Source organism: Salvelinus alpinus, chromosome 6, assembly GCF_045679555.1.
Source record: "Salvelinus alpinus chromosome 6, SLU_Salpinus.1, whole genome shotgun sequence".
NCBI classification, from domain to species: Eukaryota; Metazoa; Chordata; class Actinopteri; order Salmoniformes; family Salmonidae; genus Salvelinus; species Salvelinus alpinus.
In genome coordinates, this window is record NC_092091.1 from 44539057 (window position 1) to 44553324 (window position 14268).

A 14268-nucleotide genomic window follows, 5' to 3' on the forward strand; every position below is an offset into this window, starting at 1 on the left:
TATGCACTATGCTTTTCCGCACTCTAACTTTTACTATACAACCGGTCAGTATAGTCTACACTCTAAAAAGAAAAGGTACCTGGAGTATCCTTTAGGGGTTCTTCAAATTGAAACTGCGGGGGAACCCCTAAAAGTTATTCGAAGAACCTTTGAAAACATGTCAGACCATAATAAATAATACATTTAATTTGTATAGTCCTTTCATTACATTAAAAAAAATACAATAATGATGTACAATATAAACAAAATACATTAAAAATGAATCATAGGTAAACCTTGATGCTAAATACAGATTTTTAGCTTTAGTGTGTGTGTGTGTGTCCAACAACCACTTAGTTATGTTAGGAAGTTTGCCATCTTTATGACCGGCCCTGGTAACTTCACCCCAACTTCTCTTATCCCCAGAACACAGTAACTTAAGAACAGTGTGATTTCACTGTCATGGTGAAATGGATTTCTGCTGATGTGCAGTAAAGGAGTGGGGGAGCAGTGAAATCTGTGTCAACAACAGTAAGAAAAGATTAATACACATACATTTAACAAAGAACATACCAAATGTTCAGCTGTAGTTTTATATAAGCATGCACACTTATGTTTACGAAGAAACAGATTATTTGTGCATAGGCATACCTTGTCACGGACATAAAGGCCACTCGGGTCCTCATTGAAGAGGTATTATTACAAAATACATTAGAGAAATGGAAGGAATAAGAGCAAATACCTCATCTGTATTGTCCTTAAGGGACTGTCAAAATAGCAGGATGATGTCCTCACTCCTGCCTTGCCTCTCTACCTCTGCTAGTCCTTGAATTATCTTTTTGTCTATATCCATTCCACGGACTTGATTCATTTCTGAGAAGATCTGAAAATATAATTTGCACACATTTGTATGCTAATAGATTTCAGTTTGTATTGACTATGTAGGTTAAATGTACACTTCAAATGCAGCTGTCCTACAACATATCCGTCCGTACCTTCTTCTTGATCCCAATTGCATTGTGTCCATGTTCTATCCTATAAAAATTTCAAAGGAAGAGAAAATGTGTCAAAGAATAGTCTCACGAGCATTAATATATATATATATATACTGTATAATAAATATTGAAAGATCAATGGCATCGACATACAATTTAATGCAAAATAGAGGAACATATTGGAGAAAGCACTAGCCAATACAGTACCGCCATACAGTAAAAGTACTGCTATACAGGCCTAATATACATTTTCAGAGCTATCTTTGTACACCAATTGTTCAATATTTTATCAGGCTGACTTGAAAGATTATAAGCAACATTTTGCTGCGTGGCAATACTGTGTTTGGATTCTGAAGGGCATGCATTTATACAAAAGAGGTAGTCTAGTCACTGTATTAACACCATTATGCATTATAATCCCGTCTATAGCTACCATCTAAGCTATTCATTTCCCTCCACAAGGGGGCATACATGTAATGCTTCCAAAATGGGATAGTGTTGTACATGTAATGTTATGCCCCCTTGTGAGTTAATATAAAGAGGAAGCCCTCCAATGACGATTCAGTTCATTGTAACATCTCGTCTGGACATGTCACCATCCTTAGTTAGTTAGTTAGTTAACGTTTGTTGGTTAGTTAGCTTCGTTGACATTAGCTAGCTAGCTAACGTTAGCTAGTTCATTCTCACAAAAGTGAGAACTGCTCTAGATTGGAAATGTAAGTTAATGAGTGTAAAGCCATGTTGGCTTTATGGAAACGATATACAATATATGGGATAGAATATAGTTCAGGAAATAATACAAACCTAGTTCTGCCTAGTTAGGACATAACTTAGCTAGCTAGCTAACGTTACTCTACTGTAAATTAGCTCATACAACGCCAACGGTCAAACCCGGCTTTCTAATATTTACGTTAATTCTTCTGAACTATGGCCATAGTTACGTTATGGAAGCTATTCACAGAAGACCATAATTGTCTTTGTTATTCATTAGTATTTTATATTATTATATAAATTATTTCGATACATATTCAAAGCCAAACATCAACCCAACATACCTTTTTAACTGTTGTCTCATTCAAACTTGGTACGAGTGTTTTCAGTTGCAATTGCGAAGTTCCCCGAAGAACTCCAGCAGCAATGAGGGTGAGAATGTCATTCGAATAGCGGTGCAAAAGCCGTGTGATATGAATGTTTCATTCCATTTGGATCAGTTGTGGGTTCAACTCTCGACAGTTTATATGGTCTAGAAAGGAACACTAGCAGGCCAGTTTGGCTTTATTTTTTTTACTTCTGATACTGAATGCGCTGCCTGTTTCAGATCATTCTCCCAAGTCCTGCTGTAATAATGTGGCCACATACTGTATGCTCCCGGCAGGCCCAGTTATTCAGGAAAGCTTAACGCGCGCTCTGCCTCCTCTCCAATCCCAGTGGCTATTCCTCGCGCACCTAGAACACATCAATATAGGCTAAATATGAATCCTTTAACTTTTTTAAATGTATTACCTTTTTATATGTTACATAAACACAATCAGTCACAATGTTCTAATCTGATTAGTCTAGACAAAAGTCTCCTGTAGGCATACTCACGTTCTTCAAAAAATACGCTTTACTTCCATCATCCTCAAAATGGCTTGACATTAACTAGGTTTCCATCCAACCTTTTTATGCAAGACATCATGGGAAAGCATTTAGTACTTTGTAGAAGCAACTTTGGCAGAAATTACAGCTGTATCTTTCTGGGTAAGTCTCTAAGAGCTTTCCACAACTGGATTGTGCAACATTTTCCCATTATTCTTTTCAGAATTGGTTGTTGATCATTTTCAAGTCTTGCCTTAGATTTTCAAGTAGATTTAAGTCAAAACTGTAACTCGGCCACTCAGGAACATTTACTGTCTTATTGGTAAGCAACTCCAGTGTATATTTGGCCTTCTGTTTCAGGTTATTGTCCTGATGAAAGGTGAATTAATCTCCCAGTGTGTGGTGGAAAGCAGACTGAACCAGGTTTTCCTCTAGAATTTTGCCTGTACTTAGCTCAATTCTGTAATTTTTGTATCCTGAAAAACTCCCCAGTCCTTAAAGATTAAAAGCATACCCATAACATGATGCAGCCACCACAGTGCTTGAAAGTATGGAGACTGGTACTCAGTAATGTGTTGTATTGGATTTACCCCCAAACATAACACTTGAATTCAGGCTTTACCACATTTTTTGCAGTATTACTTTAGTGCCTTGTTGCAAACAGGATGCGTGTTTTGGAATATTTTTTATTCTGTACAGGCTTCTTTCTTTTTACTCAATCAATGAGGTTAGTATTGTGGATTAAATATAATGTTGTTGATCCATCCTCAGTTTTCTCCTATCACGGCCATTAAACTCTGTAACTGTTTTAAAGTCACTATTGACCTCATGGTGAAATCCCTGTGCTGTTTCCTTCCTCTCCGCAACTGAGTTAGGAAGGACATCTATCTTTGTAGTGACTAGGTACATTGATACACCATCTAAAGTGTAATTAGTAACTTCACCATGCTCAAAGGGATATTCAATGTTAGCTTATTTTTTTTACCGATCTACCAATAGGTGCCCTTCTTTGCAAGGCATTGGAAAACATCCCTGGTCTTTGTGGTTGAGTCTGTGTTTGAAATTCACTGCTTGATGGAGGGACCTTACAGATAATTGTATGTGTGGGGTACAGAGATGAGATAGTCAAAAAATGTTATGTTAAACACTTATTATCCTGTCTAGGACTACACTGAAAAGGCAGCGCGGGAAATTCAAAAATATTTTTTAGAAATATTTAACTTTCACACATTAACAAGTCCAATACAGCAAATGAAAGATAAACATCTTGCGAATCCAGCCAACATGTCCGATTTTTACAAATGTTTTACAGTGAAAACACAACATATATTTATGTTAGCTCACCACCAAATCCAAAAAAGCACAGACATTTCTTTCACAGCAAAGGTAGCTTTCACAAAACCCACAAATAGAGATAAAATTAATAACTAACCTTTGAACATCTTCATCAGATGAGTCATATAACATCATGTTACACAATACATTTATGTTTTGTTCGATAATGTGCATATATATATATATTTAAAAAATCTCAGTTTACATTGGCGCGTTACGTGCAGTAATGTTTTGATTCCAAAACATCCGGTGATTATGCAGAAATACTCATAATAAACATTGATAAAGGGTGCAAGTGTTATTCACATAATTAAAGACAAACTTATCCTCTATGCAACCGCTGTGTCAGATTTCAAAATAAACTTTACGGAAAAAGATTAATCTGAGAACGGCGCTCAGAGCACAATCCAGCAAATGAAATAGTTGCCATTTTGGCGTCAACAAAAGCTACAAAAACACTATAAATATGCACTTACCTTCGAATAACTTCATCAGAAGGCACTCCCAGGATTCCCAGATCGACAATAAATGACTGAAAAGTTCCATAAAGCCTATCATTTAGCCACTTGTTGTTAGCATGTTCAGCCCAGGAATCCATTTTCATGAAGCACTAGCAATCCCTCCAGACAAAAACTCAAAAAGTTCCGTTACAGGTCGTAGAAACAGGTCAAATGATGTATGCAATCCATATTTAGTATGTGTTTTACATTAATCATCAATAAGGATCCAACCGGAGAATTTCATTGTCTGAAGAAAGAGCATTGGAACGAGAGCACTCTCTCTCGTGAGCGCGCCAAAAGAGACTGAACGTTTCTGACGACCACTCAGTAAAATAGCTCCTATGAGCCCCTCCTTTATAGTAGAATCATATAACTAAAATCTAAAGACGGTGACATCTAGTGGATGCCCTAGGAAGTGTTTGCTCATCCATAACTAGAAGGGGTATCATTTGACACTGTTTTGAAAATCGAGTTCTCACTTCCTGTTTTGACTTATTCTCAGGTTTTGGTCTGCCAAATGAGTTCTGTTATACTTACAGACATAATTCAAACCGTTTTAGAAACTTCAGAGTGTTTTCTATACAATAGTAATAATAATATGCATGTATTACCTTCTGGGACAGAGTAGGAGGAAATTCCGTTTGGGCACGCAATTTGTTCAAAATCGAAATGCTGCCCCCTATCCCGATGGAGTTATTAAGTGACTTATTAAGCAAATGTTTACTCCCGAACTTATTTAGGCTTGCCCTAACAAAGGGGTTGAATACTTATTGACTCAAGACATTTCAGCTTTTCATTTTTAATTAATTTGTAAAAATTTTGAAAAGCAATTCCACTTTCACATTATGGTGTATGTTGTGTAGGCCAGTGACAAAACATACATTTAATCATTTTTATATTCAGGCTGTAAAACAGCAAAATGTGGAAAAAGTCAAAGGGTGTGACCACTTCTTGTAGGCACTGTATCTGCGAGCTGTTGGCTAGTGGGCACATTCACTATATCTATGCAACATCTTTAGTGACAAAACCATCAGTAGACCTAGAGTTGAAAATTAGATGGAACCCCATTTAACTTGTATTTTTTATTCTGTACATGGGAATTTAATCCTTAACCCATAAGAGTCTAGGCTCTGTCTAAGCTGGGCGGAGGTTCTACTAATCTATGTGGAATAGTTTTAAGGTCATAACAAGGAATGTTTAGCTATTTGCTTTGGAATTTTAAAATCCCTTGAAGTATAAATGTTTTTATAAAACTATTTGATGAAAAAAATGTTTTGGCCTAACTGCTATTAGCCGATAAAAACGCATTGAATTACAGATTCACTACATGGAACAACTGTCACAAAAAATGTAATAAAAACGAGGTTTGTTCTGAAGTGTCTGTCCTATATCTGAGATGCGCTTGTCATTGCGCATGGTGATCTTAGGCTTGTGTGCGGCTGCTCAGCCATGGAAACCCATTTCATGAAGCTCTCGACGAACAGTTGTTGTGCTGACATTGCTTCCAGAGACAGTTTGGAACTCGGTAGTGAGTGTTGCAACTGAGGACAGATCATTTTTATGTGCTATGCGCTTCAGCACTCGCCAGTCACGTTCTGTGAGCTTGTGTGGCCTACCACTTTGCGGCTGAGCCGTTGTTGCTCCTAGACGTTTCTACTTCACAATAACAGCACTTACAGTGGACCTGAGCAGCTCTAGCAGGGCAGAAATGTTATGAACTGACTTGTTGGAAAGGTGGCATCCTATGACGGTGCCACGTTGAAAGTAACTGAGCTCTTCTGTAACGTCATTCTACTGCCAATGTTTGTCTATTTTATTTAATTTTTATTTCACCTTTAGTTAACCAGGTAGGCTAGTTGAGAACAAGTTCTCATTTGCAACTGCGACCTCGCCAAGATAAAGCATAGCAATTCGACACATACCACAAGACTGAGTTACACATGGAATAAACAAAACATACAGTCAATAATACAGTAGAAAAAAGAAAACAAAAAGTCTATATACAGTGAGTGCAATGAGGTAAGATAAGGGAGTTAAGGCAATAAATAGGCCATGGTGGCAAAGTAATTACAATATAGCAATTAAACACTGGAATAGTAGATGTGCAGAAGATGAATGTGCAAGTAGAGATACTGGGGTGCAAAGGAGCAAGATAAACAAATATATACAGTATGGGGATGAGGTAGTTGGATGGGCTATTTACAGATGGGCTATGTACAGGTGCAGTGATCTGTGAGCTGCTCTGACAGCTGGTGCTTCAAGTTAGTGAGGGAGATATGAGTCTCCAGCTTCAGTGATTTTTGCAGTTCGTTCCAGTCATAGGCAGCAGAGAACTGGAAGGAAACGCGACCAAAGGAGGAATTGGCTTTGGGGGTGACCATTGAGATATACCTGCTGGAGCGCATGTTACGAGTGGGTGCTGCTATGGTGACCAGTGAGCTGAGATAAGGCGGGGCTTTACCTAGCAGAGACTTGTAGATAACCTGTAGCCAGTGGGTTTGGCGACGAGTATGAAGCGAGGGCCAACCAACGAAAGCATACAGGTCGCAGTGGTGGGTAGTATATGGGGCTTTGGTGACAAAACAGATGGCACTGTGATAGACTGCATCCAATTTATTGAGTAGAGTGTTGGAGGCTATTTTGTAGATGACTTCGCAGAAGTCGAGGATCGGTAGGATGGTCAGTTTTACGAGGGTATGTTTGGCAGCATGAGTGAAGGATGCTTTGTTGCGATATAGGAAGCCGATTCTAGATTTAATTTTGGATTGGAGATGCTTAATGTGAGTCTTGAAGGAGAGTTTACAGTCTAACCAGACACCTAGGTATTTGTAGTTGTCCACGTATTCTAAGTCAGAGCCGTCCAGAGTAGTGATGCTGGACGGGCGGGCAGGTGCGGGCAGTGATCGATTGAATAGCATGCATTTAGTTTTACTTGCATTTAAGAGCAGTTGGAGGCCACGGAAGGAGAGTTGTATGGCATTGAAGCTCGTCTGGAGGTTAGTTAACACAGTGTCCAAAGAGGGGCCAGAAGTATACAGAATGGTGTCATCTGCATAGAGGTGGATCAGAGAATCACCAGCAGCAAAGGCGACATCATTGATGTTTACAGAGAAGCGAGTCGGCCCGAGAATTGAACCCTGTGGCACCCCCATAGAGACTGCCAGAGGTCCGGACAACAGGCCCTCCGATTTGACACACTGAACTCTATCAGAGAAGTAGTTGGTAAACCAGGCGAGGCAATCATTTGAGAAACCAAGGCTGTCGGGTCTGCATATAAGAATGTGGTGATTGACAGAGTCGAATGCCTTGGCCAGGTCAATGAATACGGCTGCACAGTAATGTCTCTTATCGATGGCGATTATGATATCGTTTAAGACCATGCATGGCTGTGTGGCTGAAATAGCCGAATACACTAATTTGAAAGGGTGTCCACAAACTTTTGCATATATAGTGTATTTTCTGTTTGTCGAGATTGACGTAGTCTATTTACTGTGGTGTAGAAAAAGAAAACCATGATATTGAAGTTCTCGAAGTCAGTATGCATTGTTTATATTTAAACTTTATTTAACTAGGCACAGAAACATTGGCACAGAAACCTGTTGGCGAAAAATGTGTTATATTTTAAATAAATATGGAATCAAAATGTTGAAAATCTGATTTCCCCCTAGCTGATCTTTGTCTGCAGCCGGCTCTGAACGAAATGTAACGAAACGGGCAGGAAGAGTGAGCTTGTCCATGGTGGTCGGCGAACCCTTAACCTTCTGTCCCACAGCCCTGCATGGCATTGATTGCGCCACAAAAGCAAAGTCTATATCTGTAACGACCTGGGTGTCGGGGGGTGTGAAATCAGACGCAGGAACAGCAGAGCTTCAATACGGTGATTTTTAATGCCCAACCGGCAAACCAAAATGTCCAACACGGACTTACTGGGTGTCATAAACACCTGTAAACACCGAATATTTACATAATCTACAAAAAGTTATTTAGAAAATGAACAGACTCTCAGAATACGGGTTTGACTCTAAATCAATAACCTAAACCTCAAATCAGGCCTGCCCAGCCAAACCAACTATATATAGAAGGTTAGGGTATCCCCAGGCAATGAACAGCTTCCCCACAGCTCACAAACCAAAGCTAGAACATAACTCAAGCTCATAGGTTGAACAGGTACCTTTATACCTATGGCCCTCCCCCTTGGACCATACCATTAATCATGGAGCTCTTTATCCAAATATGGCATATTAAATCATGTAACAGACATCTTCATTATACCCACATTTACATATTCCGTCTAAATAAACAGCTTAAACATTCCTGACTTATCCTCAAAGCGGGAATACCGTTCATAACAATAGTTATTACGTATGGAGCCGCGTACTCGAGCGCACATGGAACTCTGAGACACGCAAACTTAAAGCACAGGACACATTACAATATGGAAATAAATGAACGTATTTCTTGTCAGTGTATGTGTTCATGTGCACCTGAACATCGCACCCACTGGGAGGATTGCAAATTACTGCATTTAAATGTGAAACTGAAATGCGTCACAATGCAAACAATGCAAACATTTCCTCGACACATAATTAGCCGTGCTCACAGTAAATACCCATGATACTGGCAAAATAGTAAAAGAACAGTATATAATATACATTTAAGATCAATTAATTACTAGATGTATGGGGAAACATGAACAGAGTAAATCATTTATAAGGGGATTTAAATAATGCGCATTCGTTACGAAATGTCATCAGCGATGTATGAATTGTGTATGTAGTGTAAAAACCGTAGGAAATAGGTCCCAAAAAGTGTCAAGAATAATAAACAAGAACAAATATGAGCAATAACAATAGTGTGCTTTGCATGCTGCAAGCACAGAAATAATAATAACTTCCCAAAGCGCACCTTTCTCCCAAAGCGCACCGTTCTCCCAAAGCGCACTGCTGCCTCAAATGCGAGTGGTTTCATGTGACCGGGATACCAATATTCGTGAGAAATGTAAAGAAGTAAGATCTAACAACTAGCATGAGTTGATAATATGATTAGGATTGTGTGTTTGGCTTCTGGACATCGACAATACAGTTTATTTGAAAACCAACAGAACAAGAGAAAATGCTGGTTTCAATGGCATAATGTTAATGAGTACATGTGTAGCAGTGTGATTTTGTTCCCCTAGATTACGCACCAAATTGCACACAAGGACCAATTCAAATAGGCCAGGTCAAGAGGGGATGTTAATAATTTGATAATAATAATAATAATTCAGTGTATTTTTTTATTTAATTACAGCTGCATAGCTAATGTTTTTATTTGGTGTACAAACACTTTTCATACCAATATTGTACATGCGCCAAGGGTAACATAATGTGTGTTGTCTCTTCGTGTGCAGGGCAAATAAAAAGATTTCAACGAGCAGACTGTCAGTTGTGCCAGCGTCCTAATTAAAAGTACACAACGCAGAATGAACCACGCTACACATGCTTAGCCTATGGTTGGATTTTGGTTAGGCTACTTTGAAACAAGGTAGGACATGCCTCATACAATTACATAAAACGTCCAGGTACTGTACTCCCTCCGCTCAGAATTCAAGGTGGGTGATGTGCTATTGCCTCACTCCCCTCTGTCTGAGATATCTACTGCAGCCCTCATTCTCCACATACAACACCCGTTCTGCCAGCCACATTAATTTCTGGTCCCAAAGTATACATCCCTGGGTCGCTCGTCTTTTCAGTTCGCTGCAGCTAGCTACTGGAACGAGCTGCAACAAACACTCAAGCTGGACAGTTTTATCTCTTCATTCAAAGACTCAATCATGGACACTCTTACTGACAGTTGTGGCTGCTATGCGTGATGTTTTGTTGTATCTACCTTATTGCCCTTTGTGCTGTTGTCTGTGCCCAACAATGTTTGTACCCTGTTTTGTGCTGCTACCATGTTGTTGCAACATGTTGTTGCCATGTGTTGCTACCATGCTGAGTTGTCGCATTAGGTCTCTTTATGTAGTGTTGTGCTGTCTCTCTTGTCGTGATGTGTGTTTTGTTCTATATTTTTATTTAATTTATTTTTACTTTTAATCCCAGCCCTCATCCCGCATGAGGCCTTTTGGTAGGCCATCATTGTAAATAAGAATTTGTTCTTAACGGACGTGCCTAGTTAAATAAAATTGGCACGGCCCTTTCTCTCCGTTCTTGTGACCAGTTGATCTTAACAAACCGTGCCTTGCCTATGTCGACAGAATCAAGACGATGTTTGTTCACATAATTTGTCAAACATGACTGGTGTTTAGGCCAAACCATATTTTTGTAATTAAAAGTCTCATTGAAGTTTGGCTACATTTCTGGCACCTCCCTCATGTCAGCGTTGCAGTCTCATCACAGTGGAGCTACATTTATACTCATTCAAGTCACAAGTGTGTCCCGAAATTGAAGGGTTTATTAATCCCCTTGCCACTTTCAGGAAGTCACCCTCAGTTTCGTCAGCAACAGAGGGCCCCCCCCGAGCAAGTTGGTAGGGGAAAGGGGTTAGTTCGGGATTCAACAAGAGTCCGCTGGCAGACTTGAAATGACAGCCTGTTTGAAAGGGAGACAAACAAGAACTTATTGTAGATGGGTATATGAGAAGCTACATCTCTGCTCAGTAGCCCTACCTTTAATCACTTTCTTGTTCTGCTCTCTCTTCCACTAGACCTTATTCGCCTCCATTTTGCTCTGTCTTGGCTCAGCCTAAGACAATTTTGAATGGGTTTCTCTACATCAGCCTCTGTCATTTCTAACAGCTGTATTTTTAAGAAATGACACCAGAAGGGAAAATATTAAGCAAAAAAGTATCAGTACATTTCTATTAAACAAGAGTGGCGATGGGTTGCATCCCAATTCTCCACACTTTTCCAAAAGTATGCACTTGTACACTCATGGGTTTTAAAGGCATTCAATTGGTGTGGGTATTGGCTGGAGGGATTGATTGATTTAATTCATTTGACAATTAAAAAAGTACAAGGCCGCTCCAGCCGGAGACAACCGAACATGCATAACAAAATGATTGAGGATAAGGCAAGGTGGAATATACCACGTGTTGTGGTTGTTAGAGCAGCGGGTGCTGTGGGTGGGCTCTCTGTTGTCTTTACATTAGCTGATTTCTAAGAGCTTCTGTATTATAACACCCATTTGATTTACCAAGGTCTTTGTTTTCACTTACTAATCCTAAAACAGAAAAATATCACAGTAATGGTTGAACCTACACACTATGATGTCCTTCACTGGTCGCGTCCTGATGCCAATCTTCTGTCCTCTCCCGCACCAATTTAATTGGGTGGCTAGGTCAGGTCCGAAAACCTTCCCGCACACCCGCCACAGTCTTTTTTACATCATTACCCCCAGTTATGGATAACTCTGAGATCTGAAGTTAAAATAATGTTAATATAGACAATTATATTGTCTTTCAAATCTACCTGTTTCTACTTTCAGAACGTACTAGTTGAAGTCTTACCAGATATGTGTCTGCACAATAATACAGTTCCAACCCAGCGCTAACACCTGACTCAACTAATTAGCTCCTCATTTTAGTTGAATCAGGTGTGTTTTGAGGTAGGCTAGAACAGCCTTTCTTAACCCATTCCCCGGGCGCTGCAGCCATTTCAAATGTACTGTATTCCAAAACTATGCACACTTTAACTGCTGCTGGATGTGCTAGTGTTAAGGTATATCAAATATATGGAACAACGGACCCTGAATGGGTTGAGAAAAATCCTGTGCTAGAGGTTATTAAAGAATTAAAAACTGGGTGGTTCGAGCCCTGAATGCTGATTGGCTGACAGTTGTGGTATATCAGACCGTATACCATGGGTATGACAAAACATTTATTTTTACTGCTCTAGTTACATTGGTAACCAGTTTATAGCATCAATGAGGCACCTCAGGTGTTTGTGATATATGGCCAATAGTCCATGGTTAAGGGCTGTATCCAGGCTGTACTCCGCGATGCGTCATGCATAAGAACAGCCCTTAGCTGTGGTATATTAGCCATATACCACTCCCTCATGCCTTATTGTTTAATTATACTATAACACAGAGTTTTTATGAATCTCTATGTAGCTCATGAAAGTGTTAGAGAGTATTCCATTTTTTTTGTTGAACTGTCTTCTCATCGAAGTCATTGAGCTCCTCCAATGTAGGTATTGGCAGTATGGGTTCCCCGTCCTCCTCATCCCTCTGGGGTTCTTGGTCCGACAGAGCTCTTGCAGTTGCACTTATTGTTTGTACAAGTTTAATCAGATGCTCCACCTTGAGGTGAAGCTTCCCCAGCTGTTCGAGGATGATCCTTTCAACTAGGGTTAGATGAAAACAGTTCCATTAGTACTAATCCTAAAAAACAGCAGTTTTCTGATTTCAATAGAAAGACTAGGCCAAATATAGCAGTGCAATTTGATTGGATAATCGTTGGGTGTTGGCAATGGACTATGGTGGTCTGCTTGAAACATGTTGGCATTACAGACTCATTAAGGGACAGGTTGAAAATGTCAGTGAAGACACTTGCCAGTTGGTCAGCGAATGCTCGGAGTACACGTCCTGGTAATCCGTCTGGCCCTGCGGCCTTGTGAATGTTGACCTGTTACATTAACCTAGGCCTAGTGAGTTAACTTGTAAAAACCATCTGTAAGGGCTACTTACATTCTGAAAAGGTCGGCCATTGATGCACAACTGACGCTGCTCTTGTTTGTCTCCATCTCTGATCTCCAACTGGGTGTTGTGGCTTGAAGAGAACAAAAATCATTCATTCATGTTGTTGATCACACCGTATTTGGACAGATACCTAAATAGTTAGGGTTAAGTTTACTCTAGGGTAAGCAAGTGGTTAGTCAGTTGATAGTGGAAGGCCTCATGAATTAACTTCTATAAACCATCTGTAAGAAACACATTCTGAAAAGGCCATTGATGCCCGACTGGGGCTGTCTCCATCTCTGGTCTCCAACTCCATGGTGTGGCTTGAGGAGAACAAAAATCATTCATGTTGTTGATCACACTGTATTTGATAGTATATGCCATCTCTTCACTATGTCATATCTCTTACGTTTAAAGGAGGCCCGCCTTGACATGTCTTGAAGCCTGGAAGATTTTGTTGTGACTTGAAGAACGCAGAGATCTACATTTGTTTGCTTCATATCTTACCCTTTTTGTCCCTTGTACGCATGTCAAGCTTACTGACACTGATATTATTTTGGTGGTTGGTCTTATGACCAGTGGTAAAGGAGGAGGGGCTTTGGGGGGGGGGGGGGGGGGGGGGTGATGGAGGTGAAAATGAACTTGGGGTTGGGTCTTCTTCCTCTGAGGAGGACGATGACGTCCTAAGCCTTTTGGGTCTAAATATGTAAATTCATAATAATTTGAATCTATACAATGGGTTTGTTAAAACAAGCATAGCAATAGGTAGTCATCCACTGTCCCATCAGCCCAGTCAGGCAATTCATTGCTTAACACATGCATACTACTTTGCAATTGAAAGAATGCTGTATACTTATGGCAAACCATTCATCATGCAAAAAAAACAAAAACATTTTAATACACTTGCTGCAATGTAGACGAAATTGATTTAAAATTAGGAAAAATTGTTAAGTGTTAAAAACACATAGGGCAATTCAGCATGAATGAAGATATCATCGCCAGACACCAACTATTATGTAAACTAGTGGGTGTGTATAGTGATACTAACAAGTGACAATTTCAGAACGACATCCGGACATCCAAACAACATCAGAAAGGCTGTACACTGAGCCTTTTTGGAATGACCTGTTTCGAAGAGCATGCTTGCAGCAAACTGCTTCCAGCCTTTTGTGGGGTTTGGAGTTAACCTTTTCCTAACATAATTGTATTCCTGTCCACATAAGG

The 14268-nt window shown here is 39.8% G+C and overlaps 1 long non-coding RNA gene across 1 annotated transcript; it reads right to left on the minus strand.

Moving 5' to 3' along the window:
• Nucleotides 1–204: 204 nt before the first annotated feature.
• LOC139577852 (uncharacterized) lies at nucleotides 205–2339 on the minus strand. Its single transcript, XR_011675438.1, has 3 exons — nucleotides 2030–2339; nucleotides 975–1014; nucleotides 205–862 (listed from the first exon to the last, which is right to left on the minus strand). It is a non-coding gene; the product is annotated as an uncharacterized lncRNA (long non-coding RNA).
• Between the last annotated feature and the right edge of the window lie 11929 nt (nucleotides 2340–14268).